At 43.6% G+C, this 25243-nt stretch overlaps 1 pseudogene; it reads left to right on the top strand.

The window, feature by feature from the left end:
* The first annotated feature begins 22942 nt into the window (after positions 1-22942).
* LOC134953033 (5S ribosomal RNA) lies at positions 22943-23060 on the top strand (annotated as a pseudogene).
* The last annotated feature ends 2183 nt before the right edge of the window (positions 23061-25243 follow it).

Below are 25243 nucleotides of genomic sequence, written 5' to 3'. Positions count from 1 at the left end.
CTCCCGCTCGGCTTCACAAGCGTACGCACACTTGCAAAGCAAAAATACACTCCCCTAGTAGCGGCGACTATCTGATCGCTACTCTGCAAAAAATAGCTAGCGAGCGATCAACTCGGAATGAGGGCCACAGGACAGTAGCAGCTATTCCTAGACTTGAAAGAGTTACCTAATCACATCAAATATTTGAACTAAAGTAAAACCATTATGAGAGAAAGAAAAAATTATGGAACGCTGATTATCTGAGCCGTCGTTACCTCCTCCCGCCCTCTCCCCCAATATTGCCAGGCTTTCCCTATACCAGACCCATGAAATAAAAATATATTTATTAATATGCTAACATAATGCTGCGCTGCTGTATGTACTAGGAAAAAAGCATAAAAAATAACATTGGGGGTAATTCTGAGTTGATCGCAGCAGAAAATTTGTTAGCAGTTGGGCAAACCCATGTGCACTGCAGGGGGGGGGGGCAGATGTAACATGTGCAGAGAGAGTTAGATTTGGGTTGGTTACTTATATTGTTTCTGTGCAGGGTAAATACTGGCTGCTTTATTTTTACACTGCAATTTAGATTTCAGTTTGAACACACCCCAGCCAAATCTAACTCTCTCTGCACATGTTATATCTGCCTCCCCTGCAGTGCACATGGGTTTGCCCAACTGTTAACAAATTTGCTGCTGCGATCAACTCTGAATTAGGCACATTATTCAATATATAAATTATATCTAAAAGTGACAATATGATTTAAATAGGGGAGCTGCACCTTATGCCACCCTAACCGCCGCCAAACATCGCCGGCTGGGACGCACTGGCAGCTGGCATGGCTCCTTGATTTGCCACTGCCACTGATTGCCACTCCCATTTTCACGGAAAGACAGATTGACGCAGAATAAGATGGAGATGCACCAAGATGACTAAATCCGCATCTGTACATGCGCTGTATGCAGAAACTCGCCATTTGCGTCCCATGCAGAGAGATCCGTCCGACTATCAGCCCCTATTAGGGGACTAAGAAACAAAGGTTATTTGCTGAGGAACAGAATCATCACAAAATAACAATTGGTCTGATCATGAAGTGGGTGAAATAAATGGTATTTTTACATCACAATTAACCTTTTTTTATATTTGTGTTTAGTTTCATTAAAGAGAGCTCTGTATTATATATATATATATATATATATATATATATATAAAATTTATTTATTTATTAACAGTTTCTCATATAGCGCAGCATATTCCGTTGCGCTTTACAATTAGAACAGTAATAGAACAAAACTGGGTAAAAACAGACAGACATAGAGGTAGAAGGGCCCTGCTCGCAAGCTTACAATCTATAGGGAAATAGGCATTGATACACAAGGATAGATGATACCTATTGCATAATGGTCCACCAGATTGCTAGGTTCTTAATGGGTTGTATGATGATACCCCGCAATGTTGGCCAAGGGTCAGGAGGGTGTGAGAGTAAAGAAAGACAAGATATGTGATGTTATGTGTACTGTACAGAGAGGATGTAATTAGATAGGGAAGCACTGAAGGTTATGTTGGTGGGTCTGGAATTTGGTAGGCTTGTCTGATGAGATGAGTTTTCAGGGAACGTTTAAAGGTTTGGAGACTAGAGGTGAGTCTTATTGTGCGTGGGAGGGCATTCCACAGAGTGGGTGAAGCCCGGATAAAGTCCTGTAATTTTGAGTGTGAACAAGTAATGCGTGTGGATGAGAGACGTAGATCTTGTACAGAGCGGAGAGATCGGGTAGGGAGATATTATGAGATGAGTGAGGAGATGTATGTTGGTGCAGTTTGGTTAATAGCCTTGTATGTCAGTAAAAGTATTTTATATTTAATACGGTAGAATACCGGTAACCAATGGAGGGACTGACAGAGCGGATCTGCAGACGATGAACGTCTAGCGAGGAAGATTAGCCTCACAGCTGCAGTCACAATGGATTGTAGTGGTGAGAGCCTATGTTTGGGAAGACCGGTCAGGAGACTATTACAATAATCAATGCGGGAGATAATGAGAGCATGGATTAGAGTTTTTGCTGTGTCTTGTGTAAGATATGGTCGTATTTTGGATATGTTTCTTAGATGTATGTAACATGATCTTGAGACAGATTGAATGTGTGGAACAAAGGACAGATCAGAGTCAGGGGTGACACCTAGGCAGCGAGCTTGTGGGGTAGGGGTGATTGCAGAGTTATCATCAGTGATAAAGACATCAGGTTGGAAACTACTATTGGCTGGTGGAAATATAATTACGCCGTTTAGGGGGCGTGGTCCGGCCAAAGCAGGCGTGGCCGGACCTTTGGGGGGGCAGGCCTCGGCAGCTGCGTGACGTCACATGCAGCCGCTGCGGGCCGAGGAGCGATGAGTAGCTCCCGGCCAGCACGCTAAAGCTGCGCTGGTTGGGAGCTACTCTTGAAGTGCAAAGGCATCAGCGCTGTGCGATACATTTGTACTTCTGTGGGGGGGAGGCCGGCACTGACATATGTCAGTATGAATGATCGTAGCTGTGCTAAATTTAGCACAGCTACGATCAACTCGGAATGACCCCCATTGTTCCATCCCCATGTGCCGAAGATCTTTATGCTTCCATCATAGTCAGACACAAGGGCTGAGCAGAGCCCTTCTACCATGCAGGAGGAAACTGCCTTGTCTGTCATTTCTCTGAATTGAATTTGGCGTGTTGGAGGGATTTAGCTAATTGAATATAATGTAGCTCTTCAAACTGCATTCCAGCCATTCATTTAATTGGAAGGCATTGTAAATGATGCACTAATCTATAGCTGTGAATGAACCACAGAAGAAGACAAACGGATTTTATGGAACAGAATAGGGATTAGTACGGAACAATACATTTTCCGACATCTGCAAAAATATTCAAATATAAATCTGAGCATAGATCATTATAGAATGGCTTCCAGAGCTATTAATTACCAGCTAATAATCAGCGAATCTTCTAGAATATTAAATAGAGGTTATAATCAGGAGCCTGCATTAGGGGCCTATTAGTATTTACCAAACCATATTTGCAGTAAAACTCAGAAAAATTGCATTTTGTTTAATGGCGCTATTTATTATGATATCTCCACTATGTCTAATTCCTCTGCTATTATGGACAATTTACCAGGCTACCCAAAGCACGACTTTTCAGAGCATGCCTGGTCAGGTCCTAAGGGTATCTACAGACAAAGCCGGCCTTAGGTATAGGCAAACTAGGCAAATGTCTAGGGCATTTGGTATGCTTAGGGGCACCAGCAGCTTCTGCTGATTAAAATGATATGCGGCATGCCTATATTCTGTGTGTGACTGCGGCTGTATCTGCATACGAAATGCTACGTTGCAGTGTATTCCTGGAAATCACTGTAATGTGGCATTTCGTATGCAGATACAGCCGCAGTCGCACACAGTATATAGGCATGCTGCATATCATATTAATCAGCAGAAGCTGCTTGTGTATCCTAGTCACATAGTAATGCAAATAAGATGCATTTTCATAAACAAAAGGTGCCCGCCGTTAGCAGAGCTGCCATGCCAGGCATCTCCTGCAGAACTAGCGGCGGTGCTAGGGGGCAACAGCCAAAATCTTGCCTAGGGCATCATATTGGTTAGGGCCGGCGCTGTCTACAGATGTCATTACACCATTCAGCCTATGCGTTACTGTACGTACGAATGCGCGGCACTTTGGACATGCGTGCACATCAGCCTCTTTGGGTCTGTACCCGGAAGTAAAGTGAGTGTAAGCTCTTTGCTGGGCAGGCTCGTATCAGGGGCACGTGTCTTGATAAAAGTCACTTGATAAATGATACATTATTTCTTATTGCTGCGATATGTAGTCATGATAACAAATTGTAAGTTCTCAGGGAAATTTCATTCTATTAATAAATCAACCTCTTAGGTATAATCGACGGTTGTCTGTCCTGTCACCTGTCGTGCACAGCGAGAGCTACGCATCGCTTCCGGAATCAGCCCCCAACGCAGCATGAGACAGGACAGGTCACCAGGAGAGGTGGAACCTTTGCAGGAGTAAGTATAGTGGAGAAGGGTGGGATCGGATGGTCCAAAACTACTAGAAAGTAGAAACCTAATTTTTTCACATAACTTTTTTCAATTATTTGTAATATTCTTTTTCTTGGCCTGAATGTATTAAGTTGAAATGATAATTCTGACAATATTTTTTGATATTGTACATTGACCTATCGTTACTGGGACAGCTAGGGAGTGGGTACATTACCCAAACTGTGTCACATCTGCTTTGTATGATGAGTTATTAGAGGGTAAATATTCTAAACTGTTAGGTGATGAAAGTTCTCCTGTAGCGTTCACTGTCTGTCTGCCTGCAGCTGAGCGTTACCCCCGGTGATTCCGGCCTGGAGCAGTAATGGCTGAATTGCACTAACGTGCTTAGACGATCTGGATAGCTCTGTAACATTTTGCTTTATACGGCAATATGAGAAACTATAGTGCCAAGGCAACTGGACCTTTCACCCTTTGACAAATCCACCACTTAACATTAGGGGAGAATGAAGTCTGTGTTGTACACAACACCATGAGCATAATATTACCATATGCTTTCAACCATCACCAAACTAAGCAGACCAGGCGGCCATCCATAATACGTTTGCAAAGGTCTGTTTATAAATTTGCCATTTAGTGGATACCACAGGGACATAGCAAGGGCAGTGCAGCCGGTACCCACGGGGCAATACCCTAGGGGCGGCATAGGCACAGCCCCAGCCCTTGATAAAGCTAAATATTTATCGTATATAAAACACTTTAAGAGGTCTAAGAACACTGTACGCTATCTACGTAAGAAGTACCGTAAGGGTACGCAAGTTGTGTAGCGATCGCTCAACCGTAGTCGAGACGCTCAAGCGTCACGTTCGCTTACGGCCCAGTGATCACAGGCAGGCACGCTATTGGCTGCCGACTAACGTAATGATTCGCTATAGCGTAGCGTACGCTCGGGACCACGAGGAGATCACCAGCGGTGCAGACGCTTACAACGTTAAAACCTTTATATCTATACCTTTAACAATGAGATACACAGTATACCTTAGTGTAGAGACAGAGTGTAAGTGCAACCTGGTGTAACCTGATTAACTACAAAGCTGCTTGAGCGTCACCGACTCTCAGAGAATACTTAACCCTATAAAGAATACACAGATACCTGGGCTTAGGGTCCGAAACCTATTATATGTATTATAACTATTATACTTGCAAAAGGAATCACAGTACAAATGATACACTACAATATAACATAAACCAACTAACCAGATAACTACACAGGAAATACAATACAATACAATAAAGGGAAAATACGAGAGGGATAGAGAGAGAGAGAGATAGAGAGAGAGAGAGAGATGGCTCACAGTAAGACAATATGATTACGGAGAAAACTTACGCACAAAGGGAAACGATCGCATGCGCCTCGATATCCAGCTCCCGATTATCAGCAATGAGAACCGTTGAAGAGAGTGAACTGGATACGGTCGGCCTGCCTATTTATGCCCCACACACAATACAATTCAATGGTCCCTACAATCTCATTGTTCATTGGACACAGGAATTCGGCTTCGCATTATAACAAAAGGTCATAGGTTGATTCATACAGGTGGGCTGTGACTATTTCCAACTGCTCAGGTGGGAGGGAAACTGGGTTTCCCGCCGCATGGGTAATAAAGTGCAAATAAAGTAAATGTTCATAAACTTCTTATGTCCATAACTATTCGCACGAGCGATTGATCTGCTTCAAACCAACACCGGAATATTTCTAATTAAATATTCTTCCGATGGATACTAAACACCACTGTATTACTCCTGTCTGACCCTTCGTATCAAACAAAGAGAGAGTTCTCTGTTCATGAATATTCTATATTAACCAAACTTTCAGAATCTATCAAAGGGACCATGATCTACAAAATACATTATTAGTGAAAATATGTAATGATTGAGTCGCACGCTACGATCGCATAAACTCTACCGTAAATACGCATACCATGCGCCTGCGGGTGCCCGCGACTGTGAGTATGCGCACGTACGGGAGAGCGTACGCATGCGCAGCACGGACCTGTGTGAGGTGCAAATATGGTAGTGTGCATAGAGATATTTTTCTGACTTTGACAGTCCACCCTTTGGCAGTCAATAATAACTGCCACCTTCTAAAACATTTCAAAAGGAGAAAAATATATGTCAGGGGTTAATTCATTTCCATGGTTGGGTAAGGGAGGAGAGAGGAGTAGGTGGGAAGAGGGTATGACCTAGTGAGATAGCAGAAGCATGTGTGTATGAGTCCATGTTTGGGGGGTCATGTATCATCGTGCCGTACGTGTTGTAAATCAAGCTTCGAGGTATTGCGAAGTATACATTTGAATTCCTTCTTATCCCGTGGTACGGGTCTGTGGATGGGCTGTCAAACTTTACCGAGCTCTTTTCGGGTTTTGAACAAAATGGGGAGCACATTTTAGTTGATGATACATGAATGGGGGAATATGTGATTGCTGATATCTGTGCCTGTATTCCCTATACTATGTGTGTCATTACCTGAGGGTTGTAGAAATGAAGAAAAGACATAATTACGGTAAATGCGGTGGTATTCTATGTCAGGTTAATGTACATCTGTCGGTTGAAGTTTTGTTCGGTATCAGTTGAAAGTCGTCTTCTTTGCGCTGTGTTGCCCATTAGGTGTGAGCAAAAAGCTTTGTCAATGCCATTAGATTTACAAAAAATGTTGGGCTAGCGTAAGTTTAAGAATTCTAGGGAAACTGGGGATCCATGGCAAAGTTCATCAAATGTCCGTATCTCAAGTGGTCAAAACTTCTTCTTTGGTCTATCCGTTGTCTGTATAGCGTCTCGTCAACTTCCTCGTCCAAGTGGGTCTTTTTATCTTGGAGAAAAACCAGAAAAACAGGTGAAAGAAACGGACCGTATAATCGCATTTTCATTACATCATTATTTCTATCATTGGGTCATAAATCAAATCCAGGTTAATTACAGTTTCCTCACTCCTCAAACTCATTACCCTGGTACGATGTTTGCACTTCATTAAAGCCTGACCGCATCTAAATATCAAGCCAATTGATATGACAACACCTAAGATACATAGGAGAAACTTCCCAACATCCATTATGACTCCTTGAGCCCAGTCTCCCAAACCGGAGAACCAATTTCGCGGGTTCAACCATGACACCCAACCAGTCAGCTCATTACCTACAGCAGCAAGAGTGAGATTGTGTTTTCGGCGAAATTCCCACTTCAATTGGAGAATATCGTCCATCTTTTGGTCTATGACCTCGACCGGATCCTCGGTGCTATTCGTGATATACGTGCAACACTTCACGCCGTACTGTGTTGCCAATGTAACACAATATCCGCCTGTCACTGCTGTGAGGTAATTGAGAACCATTCTATGCTGCACCAGTTCTGTTTTATAAGCTTGAAGTTCCCTTCCAGTATATCTAAACGTGTCATCATACATTTCAGTGATATTATCTAACAAATTTGCGAGCGCCGATATGTATTTATAATTTAGCACTCCTCTAGCGGTGCGGGTGAAATCTAACGCGATTAAGAATTGAATCCCGGTGGATTCACTTATCAGATCAGAGGCCGGATGCTCTGTCTTCTCTATCAGGTGTCTTTTAACAACGTGCTCGTAGTGGGTGTGAGTATAAGGAGCTTGGGCACCACGATGTATGTCCTTCATTTTGTCATGTGTTACAGTCATCACTTCAGGCAATACTTTTCCAATATAACACAATCCTTCAGAGTTTGGGGCAAGCCACTTGTACGCCTTTCTCCCGCATATGAAATATGCATCATCGGGGAGAACATATGGGACGGAGAAGGACATAACCATATTACACACCTTCCAGGTGAAATCTCCTAACCCTAATTCTTCCATCTGCTTAATACACGTATCAGGTTGTACGATATGTGCACAGTATCCTGGTGATACTTCTCCAACTCTCGTAATCCTATTTCCTAAGGTGTACCTATACCGGAAAGATTTTCCTCTACTGGCTATGTGGCGTACAAGCTCTGTATCTGTGGGCATTCTATCTGCTCTATGCGAAAAGGTCATGGTGTGGTTACTCCATGACACTTCCCAATTTCCCGGCTTTCTGGGATTGGAGATGTTGAAACATAATAGGGACCTATCCACATGGTATTGGTGGAGCTTCAAACTAGGAGGGCTGGAGATATTAAACCTCCTGTCCACCGGTCTCCCACCATTTAACTCAAGTACCTCCCCTATCGTTAAAGGAAATGGTACTAGCCCTGATTTGCTATGACCTTGAGGTACTTGAGAGCATACCCAACAATCTGTTTTGTTTAACACATCACCCACTAAGGAGTGATAGTCACTCAATGGATGCCGGTCCATATGGATATTAAAACTGGATTGGCATTTCTTAATGCACCCATCTTCAATGACATTGTTACAGAGCCTACAGATACAGTTTTCCTCAGCTAACAATCCGTCACAATTCCTTCTATGGTCAATGCTATCGGATCGTTTTCTGATACTCGCCTTTGCTTGTTGGTTAGGTTGATCTTGGAAAACTACGCCTCCATCTTTATCATCAGAACCCATTCCAGAACCTCTATCGACCTCCATGGTACTCTCGCCGGAACAGACTGCTCTGGTCAACATCATGGTCAACAGGAAAATCCGGATCACAGTCTCTTGGGGCAAGTCCATCTTATAGGAGGAAACGGAGAAGAATGAGAAGGAGGAAAAAGAAATTTGAGGGAGAGGGGATGGGAAGTGGAGAAAAACAATAAAAGGGAGTGGGGAGTCGACAACAGCTCTCGGTCTTCAAGGCTCAGGTGCCGCCTCAGTCCTCCTGGAACAGACACTCCAGTGATACAACCTCTACCGTCTGTTCCTTATCACGGGACTTCTCTGGATCAGCAACCTTCTTGCAGTGGGATGAATGGACCCAAGTCTCTCTCTCAGCAACCTTTAATGCTGTAGTGCTAGTCAATAAGACCTGGTATGGTCCTTCCCATCTGTCAATAAGGCAACCTGAGCGTAGAAAATTCCGTATCATTACATAATCCCCAGGTTCAATGTCATGACAATTACTATCAGGTAGATCAGGAATCACCAACTTCAGATTATCATTTTGATTCCTTAACTGTTTACTCATGTTAATCAAGTACTTTACAGTTACTTCATTGTTACATTTCAAATCATCCTGAGGGTTAATCATGGCATGCGGTTGTCGACCAAACAAGATTTCAAAGGGAGACAGATTAAGAGGGGACCTGGGAGTGGTTCTGATACTGTACAATACAATGGGTAAAGCTTCTGGCCATGTCAATCCTGTCTCTGCCATCACTTTACTCAATTTATTTTTAATAGTGCTGTTCACTCTTTCGACCTTCGCACTCGCCTGTGGACGGTACGGAGTGTGCAGCTTGCTATCAATTCCCATCAACTTACACATTCCTTGAAAGACATCACCTGTAAAATGGGTACCCCTATCACTTTCGATTATTCTAGGGATACCATATCTACATACAAATTCCTGCACAATTTTCTTAGCAGTAAACATAGCGGTATTTGTAGCCGCAGGAAATGCTTCGACCCAATTTGAGAAAACATCTATACAAACAAGTACATATTTCAAATTCCGACAAGGGGGTAATTGTATAAAGTCAATTTGTATTACCTGGAAAGGGCCGCCGGCAGGTGGGATATGGGATGGTTCTGTAGGTATTGCCTTTCCAATATTCTTTCTCAAACAGGTAAGGCATGACATTGCTCTTTTACTCGCATGAGAGGAGAATCCTGGGGCGCACCAATATGCTCTTACCAATTTGCACATCCCTTCCTTGCCTAGATGAGTCAGCCCGTGAGCTGCTTCAGCCAGACATGGAAGATATGCTCTGGGGGCCACTGGTTTACCATGTCCATCCGTCCAGAGTCCTGAGGACTCCTGGCCACATCCCTTTGCCTTCCAGACTGCCTTTTCCTGTGTGGAACACAAATTTTGCATTTCACACAACTTCTGTGTGTTAATGGTATTAAATACCATCAATTGTGTGGTGTCTGTCTGTATGGGGGTAGCAGCTGCTAACTTAGCAGCTTCGTCTGCTCGGCTGTTACCAAGTGATACCGGGTCTTGGCTATATGTGTGTGCTTTACATTTGATAACAGCCACTCTGTCGGGTTCCTGTATCGCTGTTAGAAGCCTTTTTATGTGAGCTGCATGCGCTACCGGTGTACCAGCGGCCGTCATGAAATTTCTGAGGCGCCATAGGGCTCCGAAATCATGGACTACCCCGAATGCGTATCTAGAATCGGTGTAGATATTGGCTGACTTACCCTTAGCCAATTCACATGCTCTGGTTAGGGCGACCAGTTCAGCAACCTGGGCTGAGTGAGGTGGGCCTAGCGGTTCCGCTTCTATGGTGTCTTGGTCATCTACGACTGCGTATCCAGTACACAAGTCTCCCGAGTCTGACTGTCTATGGCAACTACCGTCCGTGTAGAACGTGAGTTCTGCATCTTCCAGTGGGTTGTCACTGATGTCAGGCCTTGCGGTAAAATTTTGGGTCAAATATTCCATACAATCATGTGTATCTTCCTTTATATTAAATCCTCCTTCCCCATCACTCTCACCTTCCACCCTTTGTGCCTGACCAGGCACACCTGGGAGATACGTTGCAGGATTTAATGCACTGCATCTCCTTATGGTGATGTTTACGGGGGCCATTAGTGCCAATTCCCATCTTGTAAACCTCGCTGATGAGACGTGTCTGGTTTGGGCAGAATTCAATAAGGCTGATACTGCATGTGGCGTATGGATTGTGAGGTTGTGGCCTAGCACGACATCTTCGCTTTTTGTCACTAGCAATGCTATCGCAGCAACGCTTCGCAAGCATGTGGGGAGGGATCGCGCTACCGTGTCTAGCTGCGCGCTGTAGTATGCAACTGGCCTACTGGCATCAGCCCCCAATTGATAAAGCTAAATATTTATCGTATATAAAACACTTTAAGAGGTCTAAGAACACTGTACGCTATCTACGTAAGAAGTACCGTAAGGGTACGCAAGTTGTGTAGCGATCGCTCAACCGTAGTCGAGACGCTCAAGCGTCACGTTCGCTTACGGCCCAGTGATCACAGGCAGGCACGCTATTGGCTGCCGACTAACGTAATGATTCGCTATAGCGTAGCGTACGCTCGGGACCACGAGGAGATCACCAGCGGTGCAGATGCTTACAACGTTAAAACCTTTATATCTATACCTTTAACAATGAGATACACAGTATACCTTAGTGTAGAGACAGAGTGTAAGTGCAACCTGGTGTAACCTGATTAACTACAAAGCTGCTTGAGCGTCACCGACTCTCAGAGAATACTTAACCCTATAAAGAATACACAGATACCTGGGCTTAGGGTCCGAAACCTATTATATGTATTATAACTATTATACTTGCAAAAGGAATCACAGTACAAATGATACACTACAATATAACATAAACCAACTAACCAGATAACTACACAGGAAATACAATACAATACAATAAAGGGAAAATACGAGAGGGATAGAGAGAGAGAGAGATAGAGAGAGAGAGAGAGAGATGGCTCACAGTAAGACAATATGATTACGGAGAAAACTTACGCACAAAGGGAAACGATCGCATGCGCCTCGATATCCAGCTCCCGATTATCAGCAATGAGAACCGTTGAAGAGAGTGAACTGGATACGGTCGGCCTGCCTATTTATGCCCCACACACAATACAATTCAATGGTCCCTACAATCTCATTGTTCATTGGACACAGGAATTCGGCTTCGCATTATAACAAAAGGTCATAGGTTGATTCATACAGGTGGGCTGTGACTATTTCCAACTGCTCAGGTGGGAGGGAAACTGGGTTTCCCGCCGCATGGGTAATAAAGTGCAAATAAAGTAAATGTTCATAAACTTCTTATGTCCATAACTATTCGCACGAGCGATTGATCTGCTTCAAACCAACACCGGAATATTTCTAATTAAATATTCTTCCGATGGATACTAAACACCACTGTATTACTCCTGTCTGACCCTTCGTATCAAACAAAGAGGGATTTCTCTGTTCATGAACATTCTATATTAACCAAACTTTCAGAATCTATCAAAGGGACCATGATCTACAAAATACATTATTAGTGAAAATATGTAATGATTGAGTCGCACGCTACGATCGCATAAACTCTACCGTAAATACGCATACCATGCGCCTGCGGGTGCCCGCGACTGTGAGTATGCGCACGTACGGGAGAGCGTACGCATGCGCAGCACGGACCTGTGTGAGGTGCAAATATGGTAGTGTGCATAGAGATATTTTTCTGACTTTGACACCCTAAACGTAGCTGCTCACCTCCTGAGTGCCAGAGCTTCCGCCACATTAGATGATAAGGGTATGGTGCACCTGACTGTGCTCTGCAGCTCCCCTCCTCCTGCTCTGTCTCGCTGTTTTCAGTGAGATTCCTCTGCATGCCCCTTATATGCCATCACTTCCCTCCACATCCCCCTTGTGTGCCATCAGACCCCTCCACATGCCCCATTATAAGCATGGAATAACATACCCTGGCTTGTAATATTGGCCTAGTGTGGGTGACAGCCTGAAATGTATTTTTGCAGAATCAGGGGGTTATGTACTAAGGGGTCTATTTACTAAGCCTTGGAGGGTGATCAAATGAAGAGAGATAAAGTACCAGCCAATCAGCTTCCTAACTGCCATGTTACAGGCGGTGTTACAGCCCCCGCCATAACGTGAATCCTCTTTTCAGTGTGCACAGAGCAGGGAAAGGAGGTGAATCGGTAGAATGTAGGTCAGCTATCTGCACGGATGACTCCGCCGGTGGGAAAGGTGTTGCGCACATTGTGTTGAGGCATTAATCTTTTGAAGCACAGATCGAGTCGCTGTTCTTTTTGCAGTCAGGTCACCTAAACGCTCCCACAATTCAACCCCTGCCAGGGAGCAGGAGTATTTGCAGAGAGCTGCACATAAATAGTGCGAAGCATCAATAAAGCTGTAATTGATTTCAGGCCTGCAATAACATGATCTATATCCTGGTGTACGTTGTATACAGGAATATACATATTTATTACTTCATTTGAACTGGAAACACTGCTTTCGATGTGTTTATTAGCTGCAGAATCTCCCCAAGGTATCATCTGTTATACAGCTCTTTCTCCTCCCTATTTTATTGTAATCAATGAAAGTGAAACACGGGGCTGCCTGGAACGGCGGGGAATCGGGCCCCGGGATTGGCTGGCCCCGTCCATCTGACGATGTGGAATAATGCATGTGGAATAAGGCATTAAATCCATAAGCAACAATAATAAACAGATTTTTTTTCCCCCTGTTCTTAAACAGCCATGAATGTAAAATAAAGCGGAAATACTCTATGAAACAATAAAGCGAGCACTTTTTAAATTAAATCAAAATGAAGCAGCGCACGGAAATCTGGGACATTTGCAGTCCTGGGAATTGTACAGCGCGAGCATCCAATTTCTCGGTCGCAGCAAGTGTAGTAAAAGTGTTAGGCACCTTATTACGTTCAATAGTTCCGAGTAATCTCAACCGATAATGTTGCCCGTTAATTTCACTACACTTGGGGGGTCATTCCGAGTTGTTCGCTCGTTGCTGATTTTCACAACGGAGCGATTAATGCGAAAATGCGCATGCGCATGGTACGCAGTGCGCATGCGCTAAGTATTTTAGCTCAAAACTTAGTAGATTTACTCACGTCCGAACAAAGAATTTTCATCGTTGAAGTGATCGGAGTGTGATTGACAGGAAGTGGGTGTTTCTGGGCGGAAACTGACCGTTTTCTGGGAGTGTGCGGAAAAACGCAGGCGTGCCAGGATAAAACGCGGGAGTGTCTGGAGAAACGGGGGAGTGGCTGGGCGAACGCTGGGCGTGTTTGTGGCGTCAAACCAGGAATGAAACGGGCTGAGCTGATCGCCGTGTAGGAGTAAGTCTCGAGCTACTCAGAAACTGCTAAGAAATTTCTATTCGCAATTCTGCTACTCTTTCGTTCGCAATTCTGCTAAGCGAAGATACACTCCCAGAGGGCGGCGGCCTAGCGTGTGCAATGCTGCTAAAAGCAGCCAGCGAGCAAACAACTCGGAATGAGGGCCTTGGTGTTTTTTTTTCTGTGAGTGTTTTTTTTTGTTTTTGTTTTTTCATGAAGAGGTTGATGAATTCCTAAAAGGCAGCACTCCTCCATAGCCGCTGAGTGAGAGGGAGTTTCTGCACTTTATAGTACTTTGCTCCCCGGCCGTTGCTGAGAAATATTTTCATGTAACTGAGCATCGTGGGAGATAGAGCGCAGCACTGAGTGCAATAGCCCAGTATGCCAGCGCATTCTCCGCGGCCTATAGCATTATACTGCAATATGATCAAACAAGTGTTTCTGCAAAGGAAATACTCAGCTCGGTAGACGCTTCTGATAGAAAAGCGCGCTGTTTGGCAATCCCTATGAGCGGACCCTAGTAATCATTATATCTAAACCAATGGAAAATCTGCCTAAACCCCTGCAGATTGCTTCTCTGGTGTGCGTAGGATATTTGTGTTATTTACAATAAAAAGCTTTGCAGGGATTTGGCCACAGCTTCATATTGCAGGAGCCTGTTCTCTGGAAGATTCACGGGGTAGGTTTGCAGAATCCTCATGAGATGATAATACAGAAATAATAATCTCCGTCCATTGTCATCAGTTTGTAGGATGCTGCGGAATAAACAGCCTGTAGGGGAGAGCGACAGACAGCCAAGGTCCCAACAATACAGCGGCTTAAATTCAGGAGCTTCATTTTCAGAATATTGTTTATTTACATTTAATTGATCCTTTTGTTGTTATGATGTTTTATTGCGCATGGCGCTAATTCATTGTAGCACTTACCGTCTGTTCCTGAGAAATGTACGGACGGTGTAATGGTTAGTATTACTGCCTCACAGCACTGAGGTCATGGGTTCGATTCCCACCATGGCCCTAACTGTGTGGAGTTTGTATGTTCTCCCCGTACTTGTGTGGGTTTCCTTCGGGTACTCCGGTTTCCTCCCACAATCCAAAAATATACTGGTAGGTTAATTGGCTTCCAACAAAATTAACCCTAGCGTGAATGTGTCTGTGTGTACATGTGATAGGAAATATAGAGTGTAAGCTCCACTGGGGCAGGGACTGATGTGAATGGGCTATATAAATAACTGGTAGTAATAATAATAATAGTAATAATTGTCAGCGGTCGGCTTTGATGACTATCTCCTGTAACATAATTCAATCTCTATGTAGCCCCTGGCTGCAGTGACTGACAGGATGAGGGTCTTACAGACGGATTCAAATGGTGAATATATCAAGAAGATACTTTGTATTTAAAAACGCTAGAGTGGACCAACTGCTGCAGTAGGTACAGGCAGCAAACTGGACCCCGTCACCCAGCCATGGAACAAAGCAGCCGATTCATGTTATACAACCTCTGTCAGGCACCCAGAATTATGTGATTTTCCTCCCTGTAACCACAGCTGCAGACAGTACTAGGAGATACATAGGAAAAGGCAACTGTAATGCTATCGACATTCAAAATGTCAAAAGCATTATGTAGACAGGATGCCGACACTTTTGTAATGTCATTTAAAGCATTGTGACGGTGTTGACATTACAACTTTACCATGACGCTTTACGATCATGGGTAAAGCATACTTACCGACACTTGAAGTTTCCTCTCCAGGGGAAGGCCGGAGCGGAGAAGCAGGTGAGTGATGATGGGGGCGGGGCTGGACTAGCCGGGTCATCAGTCCCCGCAATTACAATAAAATTGCGTCACTAGGCCTCTCCTTCCTTATTAAGCCTACTTCACTAGAAAGTGCGTAGAATGCGGGAGGGGTGCAGGGGACTACCGGAAGAATCGGTGGTCTCCACTGGTTCTTGGATAGTTTACATTGTCCCGTTGACCTTATACTGTCGACAGCATTATTGTTGACTTAGTAACCACTTACCCAATGCGCTAGGTCCAGGCCCCCCAGGCAAAGTGAAGAACTTGACACCGTTGCGTAAGGATGTACATGGGCACATCATCATGGAGGCTTGTTGATGGAACCAGTAGTTCGGAGAAAAAGGCAAGGCTTGGGTAATATGCATAGAGCTTTCACCAGCATTGGGAAGCCACAGGCCCACTCGGAATAAAAAAATGTTAGTGGCTGAGTCTAATTGGAGGCCCCCTAGACCGACACCATCCGGCCAAGAGCTATTCTGGCCAATATATGTAGTTATGGCCAATATATGTCGTCACTCAACAGGAGTAAAACCGTGTTGATTAGAAATGATATGACAAAAAAATAATAATAATTCCTTGTAGTAGAAGTAGATTTTATGCTCAGTACAGGATGTAGGACAGTTAGGGGGGCTTGTGCCCCCACAAACATCTTATCCCGTCTTTAATGGCCTCCTCACTCAGCAGGGGATGCGTTACCATCAGATTAATCCCCTCATTAAACTTTTTTGCCAGCAGGCAGCAACTCAGCGTCCCTGATATTTCAGCGAAAGATAAATAACTGCCCACGATTCTAAGGCGAATAGTAAATTATCATAACCCCCCCCCCCCCCAGACTCAAGGGATTAAAATAAAATTACTTTTTCATCCAAAGATTTTACTTTTTTTTTTTTTTTTTTTCATTTTCAGCAAAAGTCAACAAAAGCATTTTTCTGCCCGACCGTTATTTATTTATTGGCTGGGAGATGGAAGCTGGTAAACGAGATGCTGTTTCCATGACAACCCGTCCTTCCAGCGGCAGATGCCGGCATACAGTTCTTGGCTTATTCCGTGTAGAAGGACTCCGGCTAGAAGATGCTTGTCGGAGGGAGAAGGGGGGGATTATACCTAAGCACCCCCGTACCTTTCTGAGGACAAATCCCCAATGTTCCAGAACAGATTAACTTTCCGCATTTCTCGGCTAAAACAACAAAACAGGAGGGGGGCTTATTTACATCCAGAAACGGAGACTGGAACAAAATGTGCGAATAAAAAGCTGCACTCGGGGCATCAGTGAAGAGTCGGTAGAATTTCAAAGACTTTATTTATCTGTTCTGTATGACGGACTCGACCAATATTCCTTTGTCATCCTCCGACCCTATTAATTATTATTATCATTTATGTATAAGGGTTCACAAAGTACTGCCGCACTGTACAGTCTACGGTATCCGGACTCCAGGTCGACAGCACAAAGGTCGACACACCTTAGGTCAACGCTAATTGGTCGACACACCTTAGGTCGACATGGACAAAATGTCGACGTGGACATAAGGTCGACAGGAACAAGGTCGACATGGGAAAAGGTCGACATGAGTTTTTCACTAATTTTTTTTCTTTTTTTTAACCTTTTCATACTTAACGATCCACGTGGACTACGATTGGAACGGTAAAGTGTGCCGAGCGAAGCGGTAGCGGAGCGAAGGCACCATGCCCGAAGCATGGTGAGCGAAGCGAGCCATGCGAGGGGACGCCGTGCACTAATTGGGGTTCCCGGTCACTCTACGAAGAAAATGACACCAAAAAAACATAAAAACTCATGTCGACCTTTTTCCATGTCGACCTTGTTCCTGTCGACCTTTTGTCCATGTCGACCTAAGGTGTGTCGACCAATTGACGTCGACCTAAGGTGTGTCGACCTTTGTGCTGTCGACCCTCAGTCCCAGACCCACAGTCTACAGCGCCTCGGCCAGTGGGAGGCAACCTGTTAGACGTCAGGGGCCTCTATCCTTCACACACTGCCCTGATTTCAGTAATAAGTTAATTTGATATATTTAATCAAAGAAAGAGACACCAACCTGTAATAACATATCAGCAGGAATTTTAAGCAAGTAATGTAAAGATATAGAGAAAGGGAACGCATATATGTATACATAAAAAAGACAATTTATTAATTATACACCAGTGGTTTCCAAACTTTTTTGAATCACGGCGCCCTAGAATATCAGAATTTTTTTCACGGCACCCCTAGGCCAAAAATTTCTTATTTAGAAATTTAGAAAGAAAAATAGGCAAAACCAGTGCTGGTGGCTGCCAGTCATAAAATATGTGGCCAAACAGAAGCACATCTTGTCCCTCACCACACAACTGACCCTAAGGATGGCATATAAATGCGATCTACTTAATGTAATAATATTGATCATGAATAATTTGAATTGGTCCTAGACCACCAACCCAGGGCACCCCTGCAAGTGTCCCGAGGCACCCCAGGGAGCCACGGCACACAGTTTGGGAACCTCTGTTATACACAGTTAAAAATAGATATAAAATATATAAAGGATTTTCACCACCGCAATGTACATAAATGCATAATTACCGCATATGGGGGGGTCATTCCGAGTTGATCGCTAGCTGCTTTCGTTCACAGCGCAGCGATCAGGCAAAAAAACGGCAATTCTGCGCATGCGTATGAGGCGCAGTGCGCATGCGCGTCGTACTCTTACAACGAACGATGTAGTTTCACACAAGGTCTAGCGAAGCTTTTCAGTCGCAATGCTGACCGCAGAATTATTGGTTGATTTGCTTAGTACTATTCATGCCTGATGTTATACGGAACGTTTTCCTCCCTCATTAGTCCTCCTTGAAGCACCACGTGGATACAGTACATCATTCGCGGTGACCTTGCGGATGTGTTGCATGATGCTTACACTCAAGTCCTCTTTCAGTTTTGACCATCAATCCGATTTATATTTTGCAAAACTGATACCAGGCACCCATCCCATGTACATGTTACCCGGTGGCCACAATGAGAGTTCGCTCATCCCCATATTGTTGCTATAAGCTGCTCTTTATCCCGTGTAGGCTTAACGCCGCCATCCAGCCCCCTCCCGCCCAGCGACCGCCTCTGCCTCAGAGGCGATTCCTAGGCAACGACAGCTGGTATGCGCCGATGCACTGCGGCACCAGCGCAGTTCCGACCCGATCGCTGCACTGCGAGAAACTGCAGCGAGCGATCAGGTCGGAATGATCCCTAATGATCTTTACTACTGTGAATCGCAGGCAGCCTCCAGGTTTAATGCGGCCATGTTTTAAAAAGCAGAAGCAGGTGACTGACTTCTGGCCTACTTGAGGCCTGTGGGCCCGATTCAGACCAGATCGCTGATGTGCGTTTTCGCACAGCAGGCGATCAAGTAATAATTGCGCATGCATATGCCCCGCAATGTGCACGAACAACAACAGGCATCGCCGGTCAGCGACAGGCTGGTGCGAACATTCTAATCGCACAGCCATTCTCAGGCTGATTGACAGGAAGAGGCCGTTTGTGGATGGTAACTGACCGTTTACTGGGAGTGTCAGGAAAAACGCAGGCGTTCCCAAGCGTTTTCAGGGCCGGCGTGTGACGTCAGCTCCGGCCCCGATCAGCCTGTTCTCATCGCACTGTAGGAGTAAGTCCTTGGCTGCGCACAGACTACACACTCAGGGCAAATCATTCATTGGTGAGTGAGGTGCGAACGGATTTGCAGCTATCCACTGAGTTTTTTTAACAGCTTGGCGTACACATTGCGATTGCACACTTGCACGGCGAATATACACTCCCCTTAGGCGGCGACTATCTGATCGCAGGACTACAATTTTAGCAGCCTAGCGATCAGGTCTGACTAACCCCCTTAGTTTCAGTATGTAGATGGCTAGTGTGGAGGAAGGGTGTATATTACCTATACTTACATACAGTACTCTCCCAGAACACCTGTTGCCAGGTATAACATGCTGAGCCATATCTGTTGCCAGGTATAATATGCTGAGCCATATCTGTTGCCAGGTATAATATGCTGAGCCATATCTGTTGCCAGGTGTAATATGCTGAGCCATATCTGTTGCCAGGTATAATATGCTGAGCCATATCTGTTGCCAGGTATAATATGCTGAGCCATATCTGTTGCCAGGTATAATATGCTGAGCCATATCTGTTGCCAGGTATGATATGCTGAGCCATATCTGTTGCCAGGTGTAATATGCTGAGCCATATCTGTTGCCAGGTGTAATATGCTGAGCCATATCTGTTGCCAGGTGTAATATGCTGAGCCATATCTGTTGCAATATATAAAATTCTGAGCCATATCTGTTGCCAAGTGTAATATGCTGAGCCATATCTGTTGCAATATATAAAATGCTGAGCCATATCTGTTGTCAGGTATAATATACTGAGCCATATCTGTTGCCAGGTGTAATATGCTGAGCCATATCTGTTGCAATATATAAAATGCTGAGCAATATCTGTTGCCAGGTATAATATGCTGAGCCGTATCTGTTGTCAGGTATAAGATGCTGAGCCATATCTGTTGCCAGGTATAATATGCTGAGCCATATCTGTTGCCAGGTGTAATATGCTGAGCCATATCTGTTGCCAGGTGTAATATGCTGAGCCATATCTGTTGCCAGGTGTAATATGCTGAGCCATATCTGTTGCCAGGTATAATATGCTGAGCCATATCTGTTGACAGGTGTAATATGCTGAGCCATATCTGTTTCAATATATAAAATGCTGAGCAATATCTGTTGCGAGGTATAATAAGCTGAGCCATATCTGTTTCCAGGTATAATATGCTGAGCCATATCTGTTGCCAGGTGTAATATGCTGAGCCATATCTGATGCAATATATAAAATGCTGAGCAATATCTGTTGCCAGGTATAATATGCTGAGCCATATCTGTTGCCAGGTATAAAACTGTTGTCAGGTATATATATGCTGAGCCATATCTGTTGCCAGGTATAATATGCTGAGCCATATCTTGCCAGGTGTAATATTCTGAGCCATATCTGTTGCAATATATAAAATGCTGAGCAATATCTGTTGCCAGGTATAATATGCTGAGCCATATCTGTTGCCAGGTGTAATATGCTGAGCCATATCTGTTGCCAGGTATAATATGCTGAGCCATATCTGTTGCCAGGGGTAATATGCTGAGCCATATCTGTTGCAATATATAAAATGATGAGCCATATCTGTTGCCAGGTATAATATGCTGAGCCATATATATTGCCAGGTATGATATGCTGAGCCATATCTGTTGCCAGGTATAAAATGCTGAGCCATATTTGTTGCCAGGTATAATATGCTGAGCCATATCTGTTGCCAGGTGCAATATGCTGAGCCATATCTGTTGCCAGGTATAATATGCTGAGCCATATCTGTTGCCAGGTATAAAATGCTGAGCCATATCTGTTGCCAGTTATAATATGCTGAGCCATATCTGTTGCCAGGTGTAATATGCTGAGCCATATATGTTGCCAGGTGTAATATGCTGAGCCATATCTGTTGCCAGGTATAATATGCTGAGCCATATATGTTGCCAGGTGTAATATGCTGAGCCATATCTGTTGCCAGGTATAAAATGCTGAGCAATATCTGTTGCCAGGTATAATATGCTGAGCTATATCTGTTGCCAGGTATAATATACTGAGCCATATCTGATGCCAGGTATAACATGCTGAGCTATATCTGTTGCCAGGTATAATATGCTGAGCCATATCTGATGGCAGGTATAACATGCTGAGCCATATCTGTTGCCAGATGTAACATGCTGAATCATATCTGATGCCAGGTGTAATATGCTGAGCCATATCTGTTGCCAGGTATAAAATGCCGAGCAATATCTGTTGCCAGGTATAATATGCTGAGCCATATCTGTTGCCAGGTATAATATACTGAGCCATATCTGATGCCAGGTATAACATGCTGAGCTATATCTGTTGCCAGGTATAATATGCTGAGCCATATCTGATGGCAGGTATAACATGCTGAGCCATATCTGTTGCCAGATGTAACATGCTGAATCATATCTGATGCCAGGTGTAATATGCTGAGCCATATCTGTTGCAATATATAAAATGCTGAGCAATATCTGTTGCCAGGTATAATATGCTGAGCCATATCTGTTGCCAGGTATAATATACTGAGCCGTATCTGATGCCATGTATAACATGCTGAGCCATATCTGTTGCCAGGTATAATATGCTGAGCCATATCTGATGGCAGGTATAACATGCTGAGCTATATCTGTTGCCAGATGTAACATGCTGAATCATATCTGATGCCAGGTATAATATGTCAGTATCTATCTATTATTGATTTCATGTTTTCATATAGGGGACTCTTTTTGGATACATCATATATTCAAAATAAGTTGTATACCGCTTTTGTCACTATTGGTTTTTTCAAACAGTGTTTATTACACATGACTCATCAAAGAGTATTATTTCAGTACAACATACAACACATTTGATTTACCATAGATTAATATCAATAGCCCCTGAATCAATAATAATCAATAATCAACAATAATAATTTTTTCTAATCATAACAGATTTCTGGGACACCCTCTCATTCTGTTAAAACAATTGTGGGGGCTCTGCAATGCAATCTGTAAACAGAGCACCGCGCTGTTTAAAAACAGGATAGTAGAAGTGTCCCTCTTGCTTTCTTCGGTTTCAGTTTCGTCTCACCCCACCCTCTCATTTTTTCATTCGATGCCCAGGCAGATGATCAAAAAGCAGAAGTGGGGTGTCACTCTAAACTGATCCCTCTTTTTTTCTTTTCTCTTTTTTTTTTTTTTTCTTTTCTATTCTTTTTTCTTCCGTTTTTTTCATTCTCTCTCTGTTACCCTACCCTTCCCATTCACAGCAGGGCAACACCGTCATCAGGACTTCCACCAACCTGGGAAGCCCCACTTGATATGATATTTTTTGACATCAGAACCTGTGACTGTTTTGGTTTCCATAGGACAAATAGCCATCATCATATGGGATTCAAGACCTACCACACGAAAGAGGTGGCACCTCAACAGTTCATTCATTTTTTGAAGCCAAGACCCATTAGACCTTACACAAATTTTGAAGTGTAGGAGAATACCAGAGACAATCCTCTCAGGATATAGGATACAGAATTCCTGGTGTCATTCGGTGTGGGCTATATCTACCTGCGGTCAAACCATACTGAGTATGCCCAACCTCGTCTGATCTTGGAAGCCAAGCACTGTGGGCCAGGTCAGTACCTGGTTGGGAGACCACCAGGGAATACCGGGTACTGCAGGTATTTTTATCCAAATCCAGGACACAGGACCTGGAAATACTATCCTCTACCTTTTTTTCCCTTCTTTTGCAGATTCCTGATTTAGTCAGGAATTTGAATTGAGCCTGGCACACATTATATTAATTTGAGGTTTTTCTTTTCTGATTATATTCTCACCTATATATATTGTTACAATTTCAGAAAGTAAACCTCACATAAATACACAAATTTTTATTACTGGAGACACCCACATATTTTCGCTTATAGAGCCATTAAGCCAAATTATATCGTTATTACATCATGTGAATTATTTGGATATTATAACAATCATAATAATTTTTTGATTAACAGCTATTCCCCTTTTCCCTTTCCCCTCCCCTCCCCCCCTTTTTTGCCTCTTTTCCAATATTTTAGGAAGGTTGATAATAAAAGTTATATTTTAATTAGAATTCATCATTCCATTTACAATAAAAGCGTGCCCCAGAAAAGACATATAGTCTTTCTTTTTCTTCTTGGCTCCAGTACTATACGGGAACCATTCTTCTTTTTTCTGTTCATTGAGCCATATCTGTTGTCAGGTATAATATGTTTTGCCATATCTGTTTCCAGGTGTAATATGCTGAGCCATATCTGATGTCAGGTATAATATGCTGAGCCATAGCTGTTGCCAGGTGTAATATGCTGAGCCATATCTGTTCCCAGGTGTAATATGCTGAGCCATATCTGTTGCCAGGTGTAATATGCTGAGCCATATCTGTTGCCAGGTGTAATATGCTGAGCCATATCTGTTGCAATATATAACATGCTGAGCAATATCTGTTGCCAGGTATAATATGCTGAGCAATATCTGTTGCCAGGTATAAAATGCTGAGCCATATCTGTGCGAGGTATAATATGCTGAGCCATATCTGTTGCCAGGTGTAATATGCTGAGCCATATCTGTTGCCAGGTATAATATGCTGAGCAATATCTGTTGCCAGGTATAATATGCTGAGCCATATCTGTTGCCAGGTATAATATGCTGAGCCATATCTGTTGCCAGGTATAATATGCTGAGCAATATCTGTTGCCAGGTATAAAATGCTGAGCCATATCTGTTGCCAGGTATAATATGCTGAGCCATATCTGTTGCCAGGTATAAAATGCTGAGCCATATCTGTTGGCAGGTATAATATGCTGAGCCATATCTGTTGCCAGGTGTAATATGCTGTGCCATATCTGTTGCCATGTATAATATTCTGAGCCATATCTGTTGCCAGGTGTAATATGCTGTGCCATATCTGTTGCCATGTATAATATGCTGAGCCATATCTGTTGCCAGGTATAATATGCTGAGCCATATCTGTTGTCAGGTATAAAATGCTGAGCCATATCTGTTGCCAGGTATAATAGCATATTACACCTGACAACAGATATGGCTCAGCATGAGCCATATCTGTTGTCAGGTGTAATATGCTGAGCCATATCTGTTGCCAGGTATAATATGCTGAGCCATATCTGTTGCCAGGTATAAAATGCTGAGCCATATCTGTTACCAGGTATTATATGCTGAGCCATATCTGTTGCCAGGTATAATATGCTGAGCCATATCTGTTGTCAGGTGTAATATGCTGAGCCATATCTGTTGCCAGGTATAATATGCTGAGCCATATTTGTTGCCAGGTATAAAATGCTGAGCCATATCTGTTGCCAGGTGTAATATGCTGAGACATATCTGTTGCCAGGTGTAATATGCTGAGCCATATCTGTTGCCAGGTATAATATGCTGAGCCATATCTGTTGTCAGGTGTAATATGCTGAGCCATATCTGTTGCCAGGTATAATATGCTGAGCCATAATTGTTGCCAGGTATAATATGTTGAGCCATATCTGTTGCCAGGTACAATATGCTGAGCCATATCTGTTGCCAGGTATAATATGCTGAGCCATACCTGTTGTCAGGTATAAAATGCTGAGCCATATCTGTTGCCAGGTATAATATGCTGAGCCATATCTGTTGCCAGGTGTAATATGCTGAGCCATATCTGTTGCCAGGTGTAATATGCTGAGCCATATCTGTTGCCAGGTATAATATGCTGAGCCATACCTGTTGTCAGGTATAAAATGCTGAGCCATATCTGTTGCCAGGTATAATATGCTGAGCCATATCTGTTGCCAGGTATAATATGCTGAGCCATATCTGTTGCCAGGTGTAATATGCTGAGCCA

The sequence above is a fragment of the Pseudophryne corroboree genome, chromosome 8 (genome assembly GCF_028390025.1).
Source record: "Pseudophryne corroboree isolate aPseCor3 chromosome 8, aPseCor3.hap2, whole genome shotgun sequence".
Taxonomy (NCBI): domain Eukaryota; kingdom Metazoa; phylum Chordata; class Amphibia; order Anura; family Myobatrachidae; genus Pseudophryne; species Pseudophryne corroboree.
This window is presented reverse-complemented; position numbering and strand designations above follow the sequence as displayed.